The sequence below is a fragment of the Corvus hawaiiensis genome, chromosome 5 (genome assembly GCF_020740725.1).
Source record: "Corvus hawaiiensis isolate bCorHaw1 chromosome 5, bCorHaw1.pri.cur, whole genome shotgun sequence".
Lineage (NCBI taxonomy): Eukaryota > Metazoa > Chordata > Aves > Passeriformes > Corvidae > Corvus > Corvus hawaiiensis.
In genome coordinates this window covers 72,978,084-72,994,476 of record NC_063217.1, presented here as the reverse complement: position 1 = coordinate 72,994,476, position 16,393 = coordinate 72,978,084, and the positions used below count along the sequence as shown (strand labels likewise).

Here is a 16,393-nt window from a genome sequence, read left to right as displayed (position 1 = left end):
AGGGCTGCTTTGCCTGTAGGACAGCCTGTTAGGCATCCACTGCTTTTTCCCCTTTTCATCTTTTTTTCCTCCTGTTTTCCAATCCGCCCCTTGTTCCCGCTGCAGTCCGTGGCTGGGGCTGCGCTGCCACCTGGCGTCGCGATCGCGGCAAGCTGGGAAGGAGCATCCCGCTCCTTGGGAAAAGTGTTTTTCTGCTGCCTCTTGCGGCTCTGCGACCTTCAAAAAACCCATATCAACAAACAAATACCCTCCCACCCCCCCAAAAAAAAGCAACAAAAGAAGGGAAGCACAGCGACATTGTCGGCATCTCCCAGAGAACTGGAGCTGCCTCCCTGGGAAGGGGTTTTATTGGATGTTCTGTGTTCTAGATTATAATTATTATTAGATAATGCAGTGGGATTTGAGCCCTTCTGCAGTATCCTTTTCCTTGTCCCCTTTCCTTGATATATATATAAATCAAATGGAGTCTTCCACGTGTTGCCCTTCTCCCAAAGGATCCCTGAGGTTTAGGACATGTGTCTTCCCACGGATTTCCCCTATTTGCATCTCCTGGGTTGTGCAAGGCTCTGAGGGAAAAACCAGGCCTCCGCTGTCAGGAGCAAAAGTCACGGCCATTAATATGCCGGGCTTTGGGATTGAAGGCTGGGGAAAGAGAAGGGTAATATTTATTTTTCCTTAGGAGAACGGGAAATGGTGATTTTTTCACAAGGAATCTCTCTGGCAAATACTAATTGCAGGCTTGAACGGTGCCACCGCTGCCGAAGTGGAGGTTGGGGGACTAAATGACACAGGTGCAGCTCTGGGTGGATCCTGCTCCAGCCCTGTCCTGCCTTTCCTTCCCTTGGAGATGTGGATGTTGCAAGGAGCTGGATGGTGCTGAGTGCCGTCTGTAACTGAATACAAGGTGGGAGTGATTCAGGGATCGGGGAGAGGTTCCCGTTGGTGCCCCCAGCACAAAGGCAGGATTCAAGTGGAGCAGCCTCATCCCAGGGATGAAATTGCAGCCCCTGCATTGTCCCGAGGACGGGCCTTGTTTCCCTAATCTGCTGCTGCTCTGCAGCTTTAAATCTGAGGGAAAGAAAATCTGGATGTAAATGCAGCTGTGAAAGGAGTCAGTGATGGCAGGGAAATGTGATATAAAATTATAGCCAGGATGGGCAGGCAGGGATTTATTTTGGATGTGGGAGTAACGGCCATGCATGCGCACATAACCCCAAGGCACCAGTTTCTCTCGTCTCAGTCTTGCCAAACAAGGGTGACCTTAGGTAGGGATAATTTTAAAGTCTGCAGGGTCATGTCTTACCCCTTGATTCTGCTGCATCCTCTCTCTCAAAGGTGGGAATGTTTTTAAGCCCCTGGTTTTTTAATGGAGGAATTTCTCGCCTTCCTGGGTGGGAAATGAGCAAATTTTCTCCATACATTTTCCCTTTCAAGATTAGCATAGATTATATGGAATAAATTACATAATCTGTTACTAAGTACTGGAGGATAGTTGCTAGTTCAAGATTTCAGTGTATTCCTTTCCTCAGTGTATCCCTAACTCAGGAAAGGTGCGAATGAGTCACAGAGCAGAAATCAGCGGATATCACAAATAATGTTGTTCCTGATGAATTAGCACCCTGACCTCCTCAAGGCAACTTTGGAGGTTGCTCAGAGCATCCTTGGCATTGTTTAATGGCTTTGCTGTGACATCTGTCTTCAACCCAAATGGATTCTGCAATAGCTTAAAAAAGAAATTAAAAACCAAGTTAGTGCTTGAAAGGTTGAATAGGAATTCTGCTTGGCTTGACCTTGCTTCTCATGGGAATGATTCTTCTGAGATTTCGAATGCATTTCAATCCACAAATGGGGGGAAAGGCACTCCAGGTTTTATAGCTTGAGCACCTCAGGTATTTTTTCAGCAGCAGAGAGGAATCAGCCCCTCAGAGAAGTGAAGGGTTTGAAATCCAACTTCCTATTTCCATTTAAGCCATATACAATCCTGCCGTATCAGTGCAGTATATTGTGGGATGATTCCTGTGATTCCCCCCCAGGACCCATTTGCTCCTGGTTTTGTTTGTAAATATGTGGTTTGTTCTAGCAATGCTTTTTGCTTCAGGCTTCATTTGTACAGTGGGATATTTACCTGTACCAGAGCGTGCTATTTGACTGCTTATATATAGGAACAATTATTGCAAAGGAGATGAAAACACATCCTGGGCATAGCCTGAAGCTCCAGGGGCTGGCTTCCAAGCGCAGCAGGATTTAGCTTGTTAGAAAAACTGCAAAGGCAGGAGCTGCAAAGCTTCAGGGCCATGGTGGCATCTGGGAGAGGATAGAACAGGTAGAGGAAACACAGGGGACCGGATTCTCCTGCTGCAGCTGCTTCCAGTGGAGTTATTCCCCAAATCCTCACCCTTTCCAAAGTGAATCCAAATGTTTCAGGTGCAGGTACTGTCTGTGTATATTAAACCCCTGTTACAGGATGCTGGTTACCTGCAGTGACAGAGGGAGGTTTTAGAGCTTTTAGTAACTTTTGCATTGTCTGTTGATGTTTTAATAGGCTCCAGGCTGGAAGTTTAATCCGTAAAAAGGTGTGTCAGGTCGTTGGTGAATATAAATTGCTGAACAGCGTAGGCCTGCGAGGCTGGAGGATGCACGAGGGAGACAGGGCTGTCTTCCATGTCGAGGAACCGGACTGTGAAATTAGGCACATGGGTTTGCAACCTTGTCATTTTGCCTTGTGTTTCCTGGAGTTCCACTGCTGCGGACACGTCCGGTTTATGAAGATGCACAAAGAGGTAAGAAATCCCCTGTGGCACAGACAAAAAGCGTGGAAAAGTTACAGGGAGGAGATTAAAGAGTGCAGGAGCTGGTGTGGCTGGAGAAAAGCCTTGGAGAAATCCAGGTGTTATCCAAATTACACAGAAGGTAGTTCATCTTTTTCATCTTTAGGAAGGGCAAATATATGAAATATCCTACTCCAAGCCTTTTGATCTGTAGGTTGGAGAAGAGATGATACAAGACCCAAAGTTTTAAGTGAAGGGAGGCAAGGATAGCCCAGGTGGAATGATGCTGGGTAGGGATGAAGGACATGCTTCAGACGAGCCAAACTTGCCTTCCCCATGTAGGAAAATGTGACTTTCACAGGCTTTGAGCTTTGGTTCAGTATTAGCTGTAGATCAGAGTAAATGAGGTGTATAATAAACAGCGGTGCAGAGGGGCTGTGCTGGCTATTGCTTCGAGCTGGGAAAAGGCCTTTCTTACCCTGCTTGGCTGAAATCCTGATGTCTTAAATCATTTTACCAGCCACAGGCTTGGGGAAAAATGATTTGTCAGAATTCCTGATTATAACAAAGAAGTAGAATAGACTGTGCTCCTCAATTACAGCAGTCATTCCAATCATTCTTCCTCCTGCACAAGGTGTACTGGGAAAGGCAGTTGGCACATAAATAAATCCAAACACAGCCCATAGATTTTGTGCTGCTCAAGGAAGGGGAGCCTGGGGGTCTTGGTGGCCGAGGGAACGGGGGAGTTTCGCCGTGGGAGATGATTTTCATCACATCCCCATTTACAAAGTGTTCTGCCACATCCTGGAGCCGGAGCGGATGGATTGTAAGGAAGAGGTTCATTTGCTTGGGATGGATGGCACTCTCAAAAGTAAAGCGCCGTCAGAGATTTTTATCTGCCACAGGTGCTGCCACAAGGCCTTCACGATGGATGGGGCGGGAGTTCCGAGCCGGAGAGCTTTGGCAGGTCTCCCACGATGACCGGAATTTCAGATATTGCAGCTATTTTCCTGTTGCTTTAGCGCATTCCACAGCCACTCCGTGCGTATCTGTGCTCCAGCGGGGTCTGGGGGCTTCACAGTCTGTTTGGGGCAGAGTACCTGATGGTTTTGGGGAGGAGTGGTTAAAACATCAGGAGGTGTGGACCTTTGTGGGGAAAATTTACATGCCTGAGCTCATATTTGCAGTTCTTTTTCCTGGAATAGGGTCTAAAAGCTTGTTCGTGAAAGATCATAAAATCCTGGAATGGTCTGGATTAGAAGGGATTTTAACGTTCATTCAATTCCAACCCCCTGCCATGGTCAGGGACACCTTCCACTAGACCAGGTTGCTCCAAGCCCCATCCAGTGTGGCCTTGGAGCCCATAGCACTGATCAGTGCTGGGATTTTAGCTGTTTGACAGTCGGGATTGACACCTGGATAGTGCCATCAGTCCGTGGCTTTATTTGCAGAGAAATTAAGTGGCCAAAGCCCAAAGTCAAAGTTTGTGTACAGACGAGGGCAAATGTGCCCTGTGCACTGACCCACGGCTCATTCCCCAGCCTGCCACCATCCTCTGGAGTGTCACCGCAACCCTCCTGCTCCCTGGATCACTGCCTGCACGACAGAGACACCTCTGATAGGGATAATAAACCCGCGTGGAAGATCTGGGGATTTGCTGTCAGGCAGGAGGGCGATGCCGATGCTGGCTGGTGAGAGCTGTACTTTCCGTCTGATTCCCGGCTCCCCGGAGGCAGCTGACAGAGCAGTGACAGAGAGATGACAGTCTGCCAAGGGCTCAGCGTGCCTGGAAGTGGGAACCACAGAGAGAGTGAGGGAGCCGGGCTGCAGGATGCTTCCCACTGCTCTCACTTCAGAGCCTGTTCGCTTGTCAGGGGCCCCACGGGGGATAATGAAACCCTGTCAAAGCATCCCCCTGGAATAAACGGGATGGGAGCGGGAGTGCCCTGACAGCAAACATCACTGCCCATGGCAAAAGCCTGCTGGATACTTCCATAAGTGCCCAGAGCGGCCCCACAGGGCTGCACATCCTGGGGCGAAGCCTTGGTGTTGGCTTAGGGTAAGCAGAAATTCCTCTACTTCCCAGTGTGTTATCCTCATTAGTCAGGGGTCTTCCCTCTGAACTCGACAAGGGCAGTCACCATGAGATCACCGTCTAAATTCTGGATATTTTTCTGGAGATATCAGAACAGGACTAGTGGTTCTGAATTTGGCTTTTCCTTTCTTCCCTGTCTCTGAGGGAATTGGGAACAGTGTGGTGAACCTGTGAATTGGAGGTTCTGAACTGTGCGGATGGGACAGGGCCTAACCAGCCCCAGGGATGAGACCCACGGCAAAAACAGGGAAGCAGCTGCCTCTGTTATTCCCTCTCTGCCCCATCCCTGGAAGTGTCCAAGGCTGGGTTGGATGGAGCCTGGAGCAACCTGGGATAGTGGAAGGTGTCCCTGCCCATGGTGGGGGTGGGAACAAGATGGTCTTGAAGGTCCCTTCCAACACAAACCATCCTGGGATTCCCTCTCTGAAGAGATTTTCTTTTAAGAGTGGCTGCACAAATGAGGAAAAGTAAGTTTTTTCCCCTTAATGTATAGTGATTTCTAGGAATATCCGTTTAGAAATCGCTATTTTGAAAAATAAATATTTACAGAAATTAGTAGCTTTCAAATAGTTCCAAAACACAGAGTAATTGCAAAACAAAATTTATAAATATTTTCAAAATTAATTGCTGTTGCTTCCCAGTAGAGCAGATGGAAAAATTTCTGTTAAAATGTTCCTCCATTGCTCACTAAATATATTAAGAACTTATTCAAATCAAGGGATAATAAGGGCTTAACATAGGTTACTGGTTTTTCCCTTTTCCTGTGTGCCCTGAAGATTAAATCAGAATCAGTCTTTACATTTGAATTCAATGCTAATGAAGTGTCATACTGAGTAAGCTGAGGGTTGTGCTGCAGAAAATGTGCCTGAAACCACAGGTTTTGACCAAATTGTTGAACTTTGGTGGAAAGAATGAATAACTGTTTGTGCATTGTCTGAAGCACCTTAATTATAAAACCCATGGATATATACAGTATTTAAATTCCCCCTGTTGTGAGGTTCCATTCGTGTGCTTTGTCCATCTTTGGAGCACTGTGTGGAAGATGATAGAGCCAGGAAGGAGCCATGGGAGCTGGGGTGGTGGCCAGCACCCTCCTGGGTGGCTGCAAAGTCCCCGCCATCAATAGACAATGGACCTCAGGGAAGCAAATTCCCTTGTCATCGAGTGATTTTGTGGGAATTAGGGATTGAAACCCTTTCGCCAGTTTGTTTATTTCGTTGTTCTGTGCAAAATGCTTTGATGTGCTTTCTCCAGGTTTTTGGGGAATGATCATCTGCATGGATGTGGTGCCCTAACAGTGAGAAGTGAAAAGAAAGGAAGCACAAGCATTGCCTAAACCTTGGTCTTTTACAGGCAGGGCTCTTGCTGTAGCATCCCTGGAGGTGTCCAAGGCCAGGCTGGATGGGGCCTGGAGCAAACTGGTCTATTGGAAGGTGTCCCTGCCTCATTTCCCTCGTTTCAGAATAGTTGTGTCCCTCCAGAGCCAGGACTCGTATTCCCCATGGTCCCAAGTATGTCTGTCTCCTTTAGAGCAGCGCTTCCCATTGCCTCGGGAGAAGTCCTGTCTCCTGGAGCTAATGGGATTGAAATTGCCTCTGTGCTCACGACAGAGAGCAGTGCTTTGTCTCCTCCAGGGACTCTCCTGCTTTGTTCCGGCTCATCCCATCCTGGGGATGGCTCAGACCTGGCAAGGCCACGGGCGTTATGTCCCTGTGGGGATTGTCTCTGCAGCCGGAGTGAGGGAGCAAAGCAGGTTAAATCTGCCAGCCCGTGACTCCAAGACTTAAATTAACAGAGGGATTTAAACAAGGAATATTCCTCATGCACTTATGCCTGCTGCAGAACTCATCATTCCATAGGGGAAAAAAACGATAGCGTGCAAAAATCCTGTCTTTACCTTGTGAGTGAAGGTTTCCCGTTCATCTCCCTCGCTTGCTATTTATTTCCACGTCCTCCTGGAGGGGCTGTATTATCTGTAAAGGGAGAAAAAAATATTCAACGCGTTTCAAATAACCTCCATCAAATTAGAAGCTGAGTGGGAAGCGTTCCCACAAATGTCCCTTGGAATTCATAAAAGGCCGGACATCAAAAATGATGGAATTATTTAGGGTTTTATTTTCTCTGGCTGGAACAACATGAGATAAATCAGGGGAATGGCGCAATGTCTTCCGAGTGGCTGCATCCAAAGCTCTGGCAGTTTTGTGTGCATCTGTACAGCAGAGCCTGTCTCCCTTTCCCTTTCATTCCCACGCAGATTGCTATCCCGGCGTGCTGGAGTGAAGGGGCTGATGTGTGCCGGGCAAACATTTACAGAACAAAGAACTACAGTGCTCCAACTCATTCCAAAACTGGCCCTGCCGCAGATTGCCATGAATGGGAATCATCTGCAGCCCGAGGGCATCAACTGGGAGCCAGCAGAGCTGCGGGACAGCATGTGGGGAGCCTGGCCCTGGAGAAGGGAACAGAAGAGAAGTCACATGTCCAGCCCTATCCTGAGCTGTATTGTTTCATTCCTCCCTGTGAGGGTGCTGAGGCCCTGGAACAGGCTGCCCAGGGAAGCTGTGGCTGCCCCTGGATCCCTGCAAGTGTCCAAGGCCAGGTTGGACAGGGCTTGGAGCAGCCTGGGCTAGTGGAAGGTGTCCCTGCCCATGGCAGGGGGTGGAACTGGATGGTGTTGAAGGTCCCTTCCACTCCAAACCATTCAAGGATTCTATGGTTTGGCATCAGCTTCCATCTGAAAGCCCAAATGGTCTCATGTGGGGTGTGAGGGGACCTCCTCAGGGTCTGCTCAGCAAAAGCCAAGGTAGCTGCTTCTATTCAGGGAAGAATCTACCTATCTCTCACAATATCGTCACATCCAGCTGCTGTCCTGCAGGGATGGGAGGCTCTTCACTGTTGCCTTGGAATGGTGGTGCTCAGCTGCTCTCTGTCCCACACAGGTTACCTTTGCACCTTGGGAGCTCAGCCATTTGGTTTAGTCCCCGATTTGCTGGGCAATAGTTCAGTTATGTTCAGACCTTCGTAACTTTCCCAGTGCTGAAGTGTTACTATGGAATGTAGGCAATGCTGGATCTGTCAGTGGTGGAGGCTTTGGGACAAAAGCAGCTTTGGATAAGGTAAATCTGCACTGTGAAACCCCCAAACTGAGGGAACTCGCTGAGAAATTCAGGGAGCTCTCTTTCAGATGTGGAAGGATATGAGGTGGAAGGATACAGAGGAACACATCTGGTGACACCCTGCTCTCCCAGGCTCTGGCAAAGGCAGATGGTGTTTGGATCGGGGTGGGAAACGGGAGCCCCGGGGCTGCACGGATGCTGCTGTTCCAGCTGTAAATCTCCCGGTGCTTGTCTCCATCTGATTGCTCTTATGATTCATATGTACAGCTGAACTGTCAGCTCTTGGCTTCCTTCAGTAAGGAGGCTAAAATGGGGTTTGTTGTTTCCTTTCTGAGGGTGAAAGGCCTCAGATGATGCTAAAAAACCAGGTCGTGACATCTTTCTCGCAGGAGGATGCCAGACACTGCACTTTTTTATTGCAGAGATATATAAAAGAAGAGATATATTAATTAATTAGAAGGAAAATAAATGTGCAAACCTCAATTTTTTTTTCCAGAAAATGATCTTTGTTTTCCAGAAGAGCTCCTGATTCAGGTAGGCATTAAACCATCCGCTGTGGCCCCAGCGGGTACGAGGGGGACGTGGCTCTGCCCAGCATCTCCTCTTTGCTCCCTGGCCATAGACAAGAATTAACACTGGGAATTGTGAGGGATGAGAGACAAATGACTTGACCACAGAGGAGAGGGAGGAGAAGGAACAGTACAAGTTCTTTGCTCAGCACCACCGTGTTGATCACTTATTAAATTACATCCATTGTGTGATTTGAAAGAACTCCTCCTTTTATCTCAACAGCCATCGGGATGGAAACAATAATAAAACTCTGCTGACAGGTGCCACAAAGGTGACTTTGTTTTCGGTGCCCCTCTTCAACTTCTGCTGGATCAGAGAGCAAACAAACCCGAGGAAGTTCTCACTGGGTGAGTGCCAGGAGAGGAGGAGTGTGGTAAATGCTGGTTGTGGTTTTGGCTAACTCTGCTGGAGGACAAAAGGGGAGGTTTAACAGCAGATTCTCGGTCTGCTCAGCCTGCAGGAGCCAGGAGCTGAGGCAGGGAGGGTGACTCAGAGTCTCAGTCTGCTCTGAGCCGCTGGGATTTATGAGGATTTGGGCAGACCTCTTGCCGGGGCAGGGCAGAAGTGATCACGGCACTGCCCCATCTCACCCTAGCGCTGATGTCAAAAGGCACTGCAGTGTTCCAGTAAAAAATGCAGTTTTGTGCGTATTTTGGGGTGTGAACAGAGTTTCAGGGGGCTCTGTGGGGGTCCTGTTTTCCTCACACTGGCGAAGTGCCCATCACTGCCTGTCAGGAGGTGAGTAAAGAGCAGAACCACATCTGACACCAGCTCTGTAAACACTCTCCGTACCTGTGCAGCATCACTGGGTAGTTTATCACAGTTTCTGACTCAGTACAAGACATTTTATAATGAGATTAGCAGGTGGCCCTACAAGAGCAAAGCCTCCTACCTAGCACCACGTAATTAATCCATAAAAATTAAAGGCAGGTTCTCTCCTTGGCAGCTTTTAAGTATTCCAAGCGTTGCGGTGTCATAGGCTTTATGACAGCTTTGAGATTAAGGAATTAAAAAAAAAAAAAATTAAAACCTATATTCAGTAATTTAATTCTAATTAATTCATTATCCAAGAATCTTCTTTGCATTGCAGCTCCTAGCCATAATATTTCTCTGGCTTTCTTCCAGATTTTTTTTCCCCCCAAGCTTTGCTGCTTTATTTGTGGGCAGGAAAGGAGTGCATAGATACAATTGTAGTCCTCAGGATGTATATTAATATTCTTTAACTATCTTAAAGTTCACCCATTTAATGCTGTATCATCCAGGAACAGCCTTTTGTTAAGCAAGTTTCAAGATTGTATGGCTTTCCTGCTTGTGGAATTTTTTTGAAAGGGCATTAAAAAGTTCTCTCTCTTCTCTAGCACAGCCCTGGAGAACTGACCTTCCCACTAGGAGCAATCTTTCAGCAGGAAACATTTGGGCACATTTTTTGTGCCCTTCAGGTTGATTTTGCTGAGAAGAGCTGCATGGTCTCCGAGCAGGAACAGATTGTTGCAGTTAACCTTAGGATGGGACTGGCTGCCAACATCTGTACGAGCAGTGTGTCAGTGATTCACAGATGCTGGGACGTGCAGCGGCTCTGCAGCCTGAGGGGTGTGGGTGGCTCATTGCTTTTGAGTGGGGAAGAGCCAGTTTTGGTCACCTTTTGGGCCTTTTTGGCTCCAATAAGCACCTGGCTGTGCTCCTGTGCAGCACAAGGACAAAGGCATTGCTGGGTGTGAGGTTTGTCCCCAAGGGTGGCACGTGACCACCTGTAGCTGCGTAGTGATGGATTTTTGGGCCGGGTGGCAGGAGGTTTCTGAGGCTGGAGGGAGGTGAAAGTCCATAAACCAGCACATTTCATACCTGGAGAATGCAGAGGCTGCTCCTAGTAATATTTTAGGGCATGAACTGCCCATGGCAGCTCTGCCCTGCTCCCCTGGAACATTTATTTATTTTAGGAGTGTATAAATGCCACTCTCAGAACTCTCTGAGAGTCCCCCGGGTACTTTTAGCCCTCTCCCCTTTTCACAGGTCAGCAGGGGGAAAGCAGGTGGATGGCAGCACCTGAGAGCTTTATAATCCTGGGAACACTGCCCAGGGAGCCAATTCCCTAGGCTGGGATGGGAAAGTGTATTGTCTGCACCAGGGCTGGATGGTGGAAAAATACCTCTTTTGGGGGAGTGGGGTGCGGTTTGTTTTATTGTTTTCGCCTTTTTTAATGCATTTATACATTATGGGAAGTGATGTGTGTGAGTCAGGAGGGAAGTGATCCAGCTCTGCACTGCCTGCAACTGCTGCCAAATAAATGAGCAAGGTGGCACTGTGGGGCTGCTCACCCGGGGTGCCCGATCGTGTCAGGGGCGGGAGAAGGTGCAGGGGGCTCTTTAGCTCTGCTTTTCTGCTTTGCTTACTGCTGCCACTCTCATCTTACATGAGATGGAGTTAAAATACCCAGTTCATTAAAAAAAAAAAAAAGGAAGGAAATGCATCTGAACCTGAATAAATTCAGTTAGGGCAGAAGACACAGTTCCTTGCTGCTGAGAGTATTGAAGCTCTGAAAGGTGGGACACAAGAGTTACGGCCCCTTTGCATCAGCCTTCCTAGAGAGCTGAGCAGGCTTTACCAGGAGAGAGGCCCAGGGAAGGGGAGTGGAGGAAAAGTCCTCTTTTGGGGATGTTTTTGCCCTCTTTTCTTTCTGGTAGTCATGGGTACATTCCTAGTGGTTTCTCATTTTTAGGGGCCAGGGCTCTGGCCAGCCCAGAGAAGGGAGGGCAGTTTAAATACCTGAATTCAGGTGTGGTCCCTCCCTTGCCCACATCCACATGTCCGAGCAGCCACGGAGTCACCTCCATGTTTACTTGAGTGGGGATGCAGTGGGAGAGGGGCTTCCTCTCCAGTGCTGAGGGATTGTCAGACTGGATTGTCACCCTGTGCCCATCCGTAGTCGCAGATCAGCCGAGTGCCTCAGCGATCCTGTCACTGTCACTGTGTGGGGAGAGGAGATTTTCCACAGAGGGAGACAGACGATACCTCATGCTCCAAACAAAGCCTGCCAGAGAAAAATCTGTGCGATACTCAGGCAGCTAAAATGAGCCATAGTATTTATTCCCAGAGCTCTGTCTTCCCTAAATATTGGATCTCTGTGAGTATCAAAGGGGCTTCCAACCAAAGCACCATGCTTTTGACAGCAATAAAAGACAGGTGCCCATGGATAACTCTTCCCCAATGTTTTTACAGCCAAGTAATCAATATATCGCAACAGACACATTGCCTTTTATTTGCTGTTTGTACACCACCCAGGATCCTTGGATGTGGTGTTGACGCCAGCACAAGGATACAAGAGATGAGGGATCGATAGGAAATGCTTCTTCAGGTGTATTGATTACCCAGAAAGGCATGACAATAAATTTTTGTGTGTTCCCGCTCCGTCTCTGAGCCTGTTAAAAGGAAAGAAATGCCCTGGTTTTCTCTGTTTCTCTCTTCTAAAAAGCTGAAAAAAACCCCCAACATGGCAAGACCTTGGGGATGTTGGGTCTTCTTTTATTCTTTTAGACAGTGGGAAAATCTAATCTATTTCTTTTCTGACCTTTTGTCCTCTTTTCCCATCTTGGGAGCAGAGAAAACAAGGATGACAGCTAAAAGGGAAAGGATGCCAAAAGAGCAAAAAAACCCAAACCCCAACCCTTAAAAGAGAACTCCTGACATCATTCTATTAATCCAATCAGAATTTGGTTTAGTATTGAATTATTGAAAAACTGAATTGGATTACTTTTCATTGGTATGGAAAGTGGGAGTTGTGTTCCACAGGCTCCGTAGCACCGGGATTTAACCTTATTCCTGCAAACAGTCGAGACCTTGCCTTGGCACAACTTTTCCCACTCCAAGTGCCGGGTGTGCTCAGCATATTTCCGAATTAGGCAGCCAGAAAGGCTGCCCCTCAAGGACACCCGTCTCTGGTTTATCTCCTGAGTTACGCTGAAGAAGCTGGAATTGTCTCCATCGGCAGGAGCCTCTCGCGTTTCAGGGAAGCTCCGTGAGAAGTGAAGGATGTGAGTGAAACAAGTGGAATATTCCAGCTTGATACCTGGAATTAAATGTAGTTATTGTAGCTAATCTTGGGAGGCGTAGTGGGGGGTTGGTGCTGGAAAAACTAACCGCCTGTGAGAAGTTCGAGAGCTCCAGGGCATCATCCCCTGGGAAGTGCAGATCCCTGAGCCACAGCGAGCTGGCAGGGGCCGCCCGCTGTGTTTCATGACAAATCCAGCGACAGGATCCTGAGGATTTGCTGGTGATTACTCTCCTCACGTTCCTTAAGATCGTTCTCCCCCCCCAGGGCAGGCGGGAAACCCTGGTTTAAGTCACCCTCCGGCTCTGTGTGAAACCGCTCGGAGGGACAGCTGGGAACAGCCAGGTATGGCTTTGAAGGGGGGTGGGGCGGGGAAGAGGGAGAAAGTATGGATATGAAAGAGCCAGAAATTCCCACTCTCCCGGGGTGACAAGCCTTATCTGGGGAGAGCAGCAGCATGAAGGAGCCAGAAACCTGATTTAAGATCACTCTGCCCCCCCACCCCCAACTTCAGACTCACCCAAACTAACCAAACAAAAAACTGGAGCTCAGACACAAAATGCACCTGCAAGTTCATGAGTTTCCTATTTATGACCTAAGTTCTCTGTTCCCCAGGCATTCCCTGAAATCATCTTTGCAGAGGGCAGATTTCCTTCTGGTAGCCGATACTGCTAGCTTGGAAGATTATTAAGACACAATTGGGAAAAAGGATCTCAAAATAATGCCACCATCAGTGCTGCCAGGGCTTTTTTTTGCTTTTGTTTTGCTGGGTGTTTTTGAGGAACAGCCTTTTGCTGTAACATTGTTTCATGGGGTTTCTTTGCTTATTTTGCCTTTTTTCCAAGTGATTTACGAACGTCTCTGTCACCGTTTCATCCCTTCTGAAAAAGCTTTGTTTTTGTGAAGAGGCTGCAGCACGTCAGAGTAAAGTGCAAATACCCACTTCAAGGCTCTAACAAGTTCTGTGCCTCTAAGAGCCTTTGATTCCTGCATTTAATTATGTCACATTGGATTAGAATAATCCTATTCCTCCTTGTTTCTCCAACTCAGTTTTCCATACTTGTCTTGCACTTAATTAAAAGTGCCTCCTTCACTGCAGGGCTGGTAGGGAAATGAAGGCTGACACACTGGGGAACTTTGCATCTGGAGGCATCTTATTTTTAATCTCTCATATAGACATTTATTTATCCCACTTTTCATTCTTCCCTTGCCTAAAGAAATACTGAGCGCAAGGTTACTTTGTGAATTTGCTGTTAAACAGTTGCAAGATATTTAGAGGTGCAAGGAAAGGAGAAGTTGAATAGTGTGCTAATTTCTAGCTAAATTTGGCTAAACCTTACCTAATGTCTTGGCGCAAAGCTTTCCCCACCTCCCCTTTTTCTTTTAATAGTAGCGTTTGGACTTGATGATCTTAAAGGTCTCTTCCAACCTTAATGATTCTCTGATTCCATGCTTTTCTCATAGTGATGAATTTGGGTTTTTACCCACCAACACGAAATGCTGGGAGGAGACGAAGCAAAGCAAATATGCTTTTGGCACTATATATATATGATTGTATATAGGATTTAATTTTGACTTGGCAGTTGCTTTGAGGCATAATACCTGATTTTGAGGTCTGTGTTATTCATCTCTAACTTTTCTGGTAACTTTCTGCTCCAGCGGTTGAGAAAATTTGTTAGAATTTCCCGAGCACTTGCTCTTCTTTCCAGCCCTGACCGCCTTATTTCAGCTTTGCTCCGTGCAGCTCTATTCAGCAGAGCGGGTTTGCCTGCGTGGTCTATGACTCAAGACCCTTGAGTCATCCTGGCTTCTTGGGATCAGCCAAAGGATTTTAGGGCATTATGCTCCTTATTCCTGAAGCGGCGATTTGGGATTTTTGAGATTAATGCAGATTTTTCCTTTGATCGCTATTTACTCCTTCAGTCCCTATTTTCTCCTTCCTGTGGTGCTGGAAGTGCAGATCCAGACATGAGCCTCCCCTGCCCTGGCTGTACCTACAGGCATGCAGCTGGATTTTCCAGAGGCTCCTCCTAAGTGTTTCCAGCCCGGTGTGGGGATCTGGTCATTGTGCTGGCTGTCATCTTTGCTCTGGCAGATAAGGGAAAGTGTTTAAACTCTGTCACCGTAATAGGATTACGCTTTTAAACCCTGAATGATTCCAGCTCCAGAGCAGCATTTTGAGATCAGATTTGGATTCCCACGGCTTTTGATTATTTTGGGAAGCTGGGGAGCGATGCTGCGATTCACCATGCTAATTGTGGTGCGGCGCACATGGTGCAGGCCCCACGCCTGGAAGGGGGGAGTTTTGGCTTTCCCAGGGAGTCTGCAGCCAAAAAACCCCCTCTGTGAGCTGTCAGGTGGGTCAGCACCTGCAGGGTGGTTCCTGTCTGTGGGCGATGGTGTGGTGGACCCCAGGAGCTCCCCCAGCAGTGGGAATTCCCGATGAAGCTGTGCCAGGCCGGTTTGGCTTCCAGCAGCTGGCTCGTGTCTGAAAGTACCTCCAGCACTCCTCCAGCATTTAGTAACACCTAGTATTTAAAGCTGGCAATTGCTCCTGTGCTCCAGGCCCTGCAGGAGTACCCCTTGTGACAGGGTATCCAATCCCTGTGCCACTGAATTCTCTTGGATGAGGACTCGTTCTTCATGCTGCTGCCAATTTTCTCCTACTCTCACTTGCTAAAATAATACATGGTAGTCGCGTCTTAAATTAGACACAAGCTTAACCCTCTGACAAAGTTCATGAAACCTGTGTGCTGTGAGGAGAGACTGGAAGCAATGTGCTTTTCTATTTGGGAAATGCCACAGGTGTCAGGTTGGTCAGCTGGATTTTGCATGGCAATTCATAGGATCATGGACTGGTTTGGCTTGGAAGGGACCCTAAAGAGCATCTCATGGGCTTGGTTTTCCTGAGACGGTTTGCTAGGAACCCAGACTTTCTTTTCCATAGACAAAATTCTGTGTCCAAAGAAGTGCCTTCTCCTTTGGGGATGTGTTACTCATTTCCTGTTCCCCATTTTCTATAATTTGTCACTGGCTTTACGGTCTCCTCTCCATCGACACATCTCTGAGTGCAGTGATGCTTCTCAGCAGTGCAGCAAATGCGGTGACTGGGCCAAACTGGATCTCCAAGCTTTCCCCTCAGGTGTCAGAAGACGCTTCCCTGCAGTGCTCAGCCCCTGCTTTATGGGAAAGCCCGCTGTAATCCGGACACACAGAACTGCAGAGTTTTCCTCTGCCCAGGAGGATGGGTGGCTGCCCCACAATTCAGCTCTTCCATCAGAAAAACAACAAAGCAGCGAAGGAATAAATCATTAAGGCCATTAATCAACAGGTAGCAAACAGAAAAGGAAGCCAAAATGAAAGGGAATGATCTGTGGGCTAAACAGTTGTTTTAAACGCGCACGAAGCTCTGTAATTGAAGGTGCAAGAGCGCAAAACTTAACACTGGAAGGAAACCAGAAAATGGATGTACTTAAGGTTGGGCACTCATGAAAGCAGTTTTATTGCACATTACCAAATTTTATAATGTCTTCATTGTGTCACTGTTAAAAGTCCAGAATGATTATTCTTTAATGTGTGAAATAAAAATGTGTTTAATGTGCCAGTATTAAATAGGTCCATGGCAAAGTCAAGTCTGTGAAGGATATTTCTACTTTAGCACTCAATATTTTGTCAAATAATGTTTTATGGAAAAAACCCACACAGAGTGGGCTGTTGGTAAATGCTTCCAGAGCATAATTCCCTCAGAGCTCGATTCTCCAAGGTGGTCTTTGTGAAGGGGGGCAAAAATGAGTTTCTC

The 16,393-nt window shown here is 47.5% G+C and overlaps 1 long non-coding RNA gene across 2 annotated transcripts; it reads left to right on the top strand.

Annotated features, from left to right (window-relative positions):
• The first annotated feature begins 273 nt into the window (after window positions 1-273).
• On the top strand, window positions 274-16,221 carry LOC125326052. Of its 2 annotated transcripts, XR_007203667.1 has the most exons (3): window positions 274-904; window positions 2,543-3,809; window positions 8,476-16,221. It is a non-coding gene; the product is annotated as an uncharacterized LOC125326052 (long non-coding RNA). The 2 variants fall into 2 exon arrangements; XR_007203666.1 differs by having other exon boundaries at window positions 274-3,809.
• Window positions 16,222-16,393: the final 172 nt, after the last annotated feature.